At 45.4% G+C, this 7,500-nt stretch overlaps 1 protein-coding gene and 1 pseudogene across 3 annotated transcripts in view; both read left to right on the top strand.

Moving 5' to 3' along the window:
• The window catches only part of cdk4 (cyclin dependent kinase 4), a 359,603-nt gene that overhangs the window by 32,608 nt on the left and 319,495 nt on the right, over window positions 1-7,500 (top strand). The gene's annotated exons all lie outside the window — the stretch shown is intronic.
• The window catches only part of LOC308173514 (arf-GAP with GTPase, ANK repeat and PH domain-containing protein 1-like), a 20,685-nt pseudogene that overhangs the window by 7,493 nt on the left and 5,692 nt on the right, over window positions 1-7,500 (top strand). Inside the window, exons 7-12 of the transcript in view lie at window positions 685-819; window positions 3,352-3,473; window positions 3,972-4,133; window positions 4,300-4,383; window positions 5,747-5,851; window positions 6,813-6,969. The product of the transcript in view is annotated as an arf-GAP with GTPase, ANK repeat and PH domain-containing protein 1-like (transcript). The remainder of the gene's footprint in view (window positions 1-684; window positions 820-3,351; window positions 3,474-3,971; window positions 4,134-4,299; window positions 4,384-5,746; window positions 5,852-6,812; window positions 6,970-7,500) is intronic.

The raw sequence follows: 7,500 nt of genomic DNA, 5'->3' as shown, positions 1-7,500 counted from the left end.
AAGAAAACAACAGCTTAGAATCCAGAAGATGAACAATCATGTGATATTGATGTTGTGTTGTTGTGTTGCCCTCACCCTCGTCCTGGTGGGCAGCCAAGGTAACACACACACACACAGGACTGGATATCCTAGCAGCCGAGTCATTATCATCTATTATCATCTCCCGGGGGAAAAACATAATGGGGTTTATGCGGGGTATCATATTCAGGGTTCCCACGGGTCCTTGAAATCCTTGAAAGTTTGTGAATTCGAGAAAAAGAAATCAAGTTCTTAAACGTTTTTGAAAATAGGCATGGGTCATTGAAAGTGCTTGAATTCCCCCCTATCTCTCTCTCTCTCTAAAAAAATATATATAAAAAAAATGTTTTACTTAGCTCGTCAACTAGTAAACAAGTCTCTGTTTTGCTTAACACATATCACAATTGTTTTTCTGTGCTGTGGTAGAGAAGGCAAGAGACCATCTAGTGTCAAGCCTCTCTTTTTAATTGTTGTCTGTGAGCGGATAGTTCCTATTATATAAATTCTCATCTCGATCTCAAACTATGCTGTGTTGGGTCCTTGAATTTGAGGGAATTCAAGTCCTTGAAAGGTGCTTGAGTTGGATGTTTCAGAAGGTGTGGGAACCCTGCATGTTTTGATATGTTGTTGTTGTGTCGCCCTCACCCTCACCCTCGCCCTGTCCAGACAAGATCAGCAGCACCAACCCGCGGGTCATAGAGGACGGCCGGGCCCGGCAGCTGTGTTCAGATGTGAGGCGCTGCACCTACTATGAGATCTGCGCTACCTACGGCCTCAACGTCAACCGCGTCTTCACCGAGGGTAAGCTAACACGGTCGCGTCTTCACCGAGGGTAAGCTAACACGGTGGGCGGTCCTCTGTGGCCCAGGTGGTAGAGCATGTGGGATGTGTTTAAGGATCTGGGGAGAAGGGATGGAGGTATGATAAGGATGTATGTGGGGGAGGAGACATTTGAGAAGGTGTTTGGGGAAGGGAGCACATATTTTTTATTTTTATTTATTTATTTTCAGATTTTATCCCTTTTTTCACCCAATTTGGTAGCCAATTGAACCCAACCTAGCATCCAATTATCCCCTGCCTATTGCGAGGGATCCGCCGCACGACCCCGCGGCCGGCAGTCCCAGAGGAGGCCGCCAGGCAGACTAGCTGACTGGCTCCTCGAGCCCAGCACCGTTATTCCAGCACCAGACGGGGGCGCTGTTGCGCGACGGATCCTTGTCCGGAACTACTCCTATACCCCCCTCGGGACCGGCCCCCAATATGCCGTTCCCCGTGTGTGCCCTGGCCATATCCGGGTCTGGCGAGCCGGGATACGAACCCCGGCCCCGGTGGGCAGCATGCACTAGTAGCCAGTGCTTAGACCGCTACACCACCGCGGGGCCCCCAGGGAGCACATTTCTAACTGTGGGGGAGGATGGAGGGTTGGTATATGATTTTGTTGTGAATTGTTGTGTTTGTTTGTTTTTTGTTGTTGGTTTGAATTGATGTTTTTTTTTCTTCATTATTGTTTTTTTGAGTTGATAGGGGGCTGATGCCTTCCTATGTGTTGTTATGTGTAAATAATGTAAATGCTAAATTTTTGATCAAAGATATATATTTTTTAAGTTGGTAGAGCATGGTGCTCACAACACTTAGGATGTGGGTTCGATTCCTGCCGGGACCATATATATATATACTGAAATGTATGCACTCACTGCAATGTAAGCTTTGGATTAGGGATGGACGGTTTTTCGGTTAAACCGAAAACCGGGGTTTATAAAAATAGAAACGGTTTTTTTATTTTTTATTTTTTTTATTTTTTTTAGAAGAATAAAATAGAATAAGAATAAAACTGGAACATGTCACATGTTTGTCGTGTGTGAAAATAACAATGATACAGTCTGAATCTGCCGCGCAATGAGTGAGAGGTTTGGTCAGTTGTGAAGAATAACTGAGGATTAATATCTAATTGGGATTATATTTAAGGGTAACGAATCACTCTATGGGAAAGATAGTTGCCTTCAGTTATTGGTAGATAGGAAAGTTTTTTTACAATTACTCGCTTACATTTAATAAGATCATTTTCGCTGCTCTCTGTAAAGCGCATTGGGTCACTTTTGTGAGAAATGCGCTATAGAAATAAAATGTGATTTGATTTGATATCAATCAATCAATCAAACTTTATTTATGTTCTATAGCACAAATCATGCATTGAATGTAACTCCAAGTGCAGTATTTACTAAACCACAATATAATAAAACAAGAGCTATACGGATCAAGAGTGTTTGTGCACAGCGCCACTGTGTGTGAAGGCGCTACTGAAAGTGATGACAGAACGCATGTCTCAGAAGATACGCGGTCACTTAGTGACGCAAAGGTAGTTCTGTATTTATCTCTATCTGTATTAGTACATTTATTTTGAAAGCTCTATTTTGACAGCTCTACCATGGGCACTTTTATTTTGATGGGGCATTCTTTGTTGATTGACTTACGACAGTTCAGGACGAGTCAGTCTCGCGGCATGTTGTTTTTATGAAAAGCTTTAAGTATGTTCACTGCATAATTCTAAGTCTAATATTTCAGTGATTATTGAGCAGTATTCAAATATTTAAATACATTGAGCAGCAGCTGAAACTTTGTCTAAGAACCAAGATATTGAGAAAGCAGTTCATTCAATGAAGACGCTGTTCCAAGAGATGATCTTCCGTGCAGGCGTGCACCCTGGATCAGCGGAGCTGGTGTGTTAAGTGTTCATGTGTTTTCATGTATGGTGTAGCTTACAAAAGTCTGCCTTTCCACTTATATTTGTGAAACTAAGTAGCCTAAATGTGTTGCGACTGTGCTTACGGTGTTTTAATGGTGTTCGACATGAGTGTATTGTAGCAGTAGGGCTCAATTATTTGAAATTGGCGCTCTTTTTTTTTTTTTTTTTTTACATTATTTTTTTTATTTTATTTTTTTTTACTGTATTTTTCGGTTAACCGGAAAACCGCGGTTTTACTCTCTGACGGTTTTTCGGTTTCAATAATTGGAAACCGTCCATCCCTACTTTGGATATATACAGCGTCAGTTAAAATGAATGAATGAATGAATGAATGAAAACCTTTATTGTCCCCAATGGGGAAATTTTGTTGTCAAACAGCTTAGTAGGGCAGACAGAAAACATTCAATAAATAAATAAATAAAACAGGGGCCTCCCCATATTAATATATTATTAACACCAGGGGAGAAGGAGGCTGGTGGAGGTCAGGCTCGTTGTTATGGGTGTGGAACAGGACTGAGGGATGGTATCGAACACGTATGGGGCATTTGTAATTCCTATTCCTCTGCTGTTCTTTTTTTTCCGACCAATAGCCGCACAGAAGATCATGGCGGTGAAGAAGCAGGCTGCCCTGCTGGCTTCCTGCAAATCCCTACCCAACTCTCCCAGTCACTCCGGAGGCTCCACCCCAGTGTCGGGTGTCTTTCCCGGCCAGGTAAACCGACAGATCGAGCCTCTTCCTGATGGAGGGGGGGGGGGGGGGGGGGGGCACCACTGATTCACCCCATTAGTAGTGATGTTCTACTAGGAGTTTCCAGATCTCGTGTCCATTCAGACATTGAGGATCTTGTTTCCCCACATCGTTCCTAAAATACCACCGTCTTTTTTTGGGTTTTATTTGGCCCCTCTCTCTCTCTCTCTCACCCACTCCCTCTCTCTCTCTCTCCCTCTCTCACCCTCTCTCTCTCTCTCTCTCTCTCTCTCTCTCTGTCTCTCTCTCTCTCTCTCTCTGTCTCTCTCTCTCTCTCCCTCTCTCTCTCTCACCCTCTGTCTCTCACCCTCTCCCTCTCTCTCTCACCCACTCCCTCTCTCTCTATCACCCTCTCTCACTCTCTCCCTCTCTCTCTCTCACCCTCTCCCTCTCACCCTCTTTCTCTCTCCCTCTCACCCTCTCCCTCACCCTCTCCCTCCCTCCCCCTCCTCTCTCTCTCAGGCCAGTAACGGGGGTCAGAGCAGTGACTACTCGTCCTCTCTGCCCTCCACCCCCGTGATCAGCCATAAGGAGATCGGGGGGGCAACAGGAGGGGAGAGGCTTGGCAGTGCCACCCCAGGGTCGGTCCGCAGTGCCCCCCGTAGACGCACGTCCCGATTCACGGTACCGACCACCCCTCCCCCCCCCAGACGTCATGGGGAGGCCCCTCCCCACAACACTCAGACACGCTCTCTCGCACTCCCAGCCAAATGTACACACAAACATACACACACACACACACACACACACACACACTCTAATGGCTTGTCCCCCTATCCTGTGTCTGCAGGGGCGCCGGGGGAGTGACTCTGAGAGGAGGAGTGTGGACAGTAAGGGAGACGTGGGGAGTGGACGCTCCATCCCCATCAAACAGGTGGGTGACTGACCCTCCACTAACCTTTCTTTTTCTTTCTTTTTTTTAATGTTTAAAATATATATTTTTAGGGCATTTCTGCTTTTTTGGGGATAGATACAGTAGAGATTGACAGGAAGGATGGGTGAGAGAGAGGAGGGATGACATGCAGCATAGGTCAATGGCTGGAATCGAACCAGGGACCCTGCAATTACAGGGCATGCGCCTTATGACACGTGACTCCTCCTACAGTCCCGGGTCGTTCCTGTATAGTGGAGAACGATTCCTATATGGAACTTTTCAAAAGCGTGCCGAGGCGAGCCGTGCCGTGCCGGTCAATGGAAAAGCGTCAAAAGGCTAAAGACCAGGGCCGACCAGGGTTGGCCCTGTAGTGGAAAAGCGCCATTAGTGAGCTACTCCACCCAGATGCCCCTCCAGTAACAGGGGGCTGAAAAGAAATCAGGTTAAATCTTAAAAACCAAGAACACACACGACAGACAGCGGCACACATCCAAGCATTTCCAGCACAGTTAAAAGATAGAAACATACAAACATCTCCACATCTCCTCCACTTACAGTCACAGCATCAGTTAGAAGTTAAAAGGACAGCGTCACACATCCACATAAACCCGCACAACATTAAGCACTACCTTCAGGGGAAGGCAAATTGATGTGTATTCTTTGTCGATGTGGGGTGTCTTAACCACTAACGTTTGGGAATAGGGTACGCAACTCGATGCTAACAACTTCTTCAGATGCAGGGTTAAAATAACGCATTTACGAAGGGAAAAAATCGGCACTTACTAGAAATACTCTTCAAATATTGATTGCATTTGCAGCAGAGGTCAAGAACGGACGCGCTTCGCTTTCGCTTTTCCTCCCATCGACGCTAAGGAGAGGGCAAACGTTGTAACACGTACATTCTTGACCTGCTGCTGCTGCAAATGCAATAATAATATGTATCATTTGTCACAAACCCGAAGGTAGTGGCAAAAAAGGGAGTCCTTTTCACATTTTCAAAAAACACTTCAGGATAAGATAGTATGAAGCTGTTTTGCAGTTTTTCTGTGTAGGAGGCAGGCTAAAAAGTGCCCTCTAGTGATCTCTGTGTGTAAATAGCAGATTTACATTCTAAAAAGGGGGTCTATTTGACCCCCCAAGGCGGCTCTACTAGTAGGTAAAATAGGCACGGCTGTTGTAGTGTTAAACCGAAACATCGTGAGGCGGAACATAAGAGAAATCACTGTCTCGGTTCCTTCCTTCCTCTCTCTCTCTCTCTCTCTCTCTCTCTCTCTCTCTCTCTCTCTCTCTCTCTCTCTCTCTCTCTCTCTCTCTCTCTCTCTCTCTCTCTCTCTCACACCCTCTCTCTCTCTCTCTCCACCAGAGCATCTTGCTGAAGCGCAGCGGGAACTCCCTCAACAAGGAGTGGAAGAAGAAATATGTCACACTGTCCAACAACGGCATGCTCTCCTACCACTCCAGCGTCAATGTGAGTACAGTCAATACGTCGGCTGGCATGGGGGTGCTATGATTTAGTCTGCTTTACTCTGTTCCAATTGACACATGGCCGATATACAGTATATTTCCCACCCAGCACAGACGGAGCTGAACTGGGGAACTGGATTATTCACTGTGATATTCTTTGAGTTGAGTGCGGCGGCCACAGTTCCAAATTGTAAACAAGCTTACGTTTTTTAGGACGTGTTCAAAAGCAAGGAACTCTGTGTTAATCTAATTATGTGTAGTTATGTGTTTTTAGCATGTTGACGTTCTATCAGCGTGTTGTGATTTGCTAAACATGCAGTTAGATGTTCATAGCGATGTTCCCTTTTAGCTACTAGCTACTAGCAGCTGTTTTGCGTGTGTTTTGAGTCAGAGCGAGTTTCTCTGGTGTTTGGTTTGAAGTGTACCAACATTCAAATAAGCATATTGTCTTCAACTATTTTCAGTCATTTGAAAGTTTACAATCTGCACTTTCATAATCTGAAAAAAAAAAAAAAATGAAAAATGACCTTGCCCTACTTTAGGACTTTTTCACCAGACCCTGTCACATATCACAACTAAACTACTCAATGAAAGAGCCTTTTTACTTCAAATGTTAACACTGGACTTACAGTCACACATCAGATCCACACTGCAAAGTCAGCTCTCAAAAAGAAACAAAAGCAATACAATGGGGGAAATATTACTTAAAATAAACAAGAATATCTGCCAACAGAACAGGAAGATTTCACTTGCTTTCTATTTGTACTTAAAACAAGCAAAATATAACTTAGAACTAGTGCAGTCAGACAAAAAACAAGCATTTATTGCCTTGATTTAAGATATCTTACTTAGAATTACTTTTTGCAGTGCAGTCCTTCCACAAATAGGTTCCTCGTTCATGATGCCTCCTTATTATTGTTTGCACTACTGGTTGTGCTGACTGGCTGACCTTTGACCCCTGGCAGGACTACATGCAGAACGCTCATGGGAAGGAGATGGACCTGCTGAGGGTGACTGTGAAGGTGCCAGGGAAGCGCCCGCCCCGCGCCGTCCCGGCCTGCGGCCCCCTGCTGGGCCTCAACGGGCTGGTCAACGTCCAGGGGCCTGACGGAGCCAGCGCAGGTCTCATCCTCTATCTCCCTCTCATCCTCTATCCTCACTCTCATCCTCTCATCCTCTATCTATCTCCCTCTCATCCTCTATCTCCCTCTCATCCTCTCATCCTCTATCTCCCTCTCATCCTCTCATCCTCTATCTCCCTCTCATCCTCTCATCCTCTATCTCCCTCGCACTCTCATCCTCTCGCTCTATCAGTGGGATGATGGTTATATAATGATTAAAGCACTTTGAGCTGCAACATTTGCAGGAGAAGTGCTATACAAATAAAATGTATTCTTCTTCTTCTTATTCTTCTTATTCTCTATCTCCCTCATCCTCTCATCCTCTATCTCCCTCTCATCCTCTATCTCCCTCTCACTCTCATCCTCTATCTCCCTCTCATCCTCTATCTCCTCCCTCTCACTCTCAGCCTCTAGCCCTATCTATGGGGGCTGGCGGAGGCAGAAATCTAATGAGAACAGGCGGAGGACCGCACGTGTTTGATACCATTCCTCATTCCATTCCATGCATCCTCTTTCCTCTCATCTTCTTTAT

The sequence above is a fragment of the Nansenia antarctica genome (assembly GCF_963989245.1).
Source record: "Nansenia antarctica genome assembly, chromosome: 18".
NCBI classification, from domain to species: Eukaryota; Metazoa; Chordata; class Actinopteri; order Argentiniformes; family Microstomatidae; genus Nansenia; species Nansenia antarctica.
This window is presented reverse-complemented; position numbering and strand designations above follow the sequence as displayed.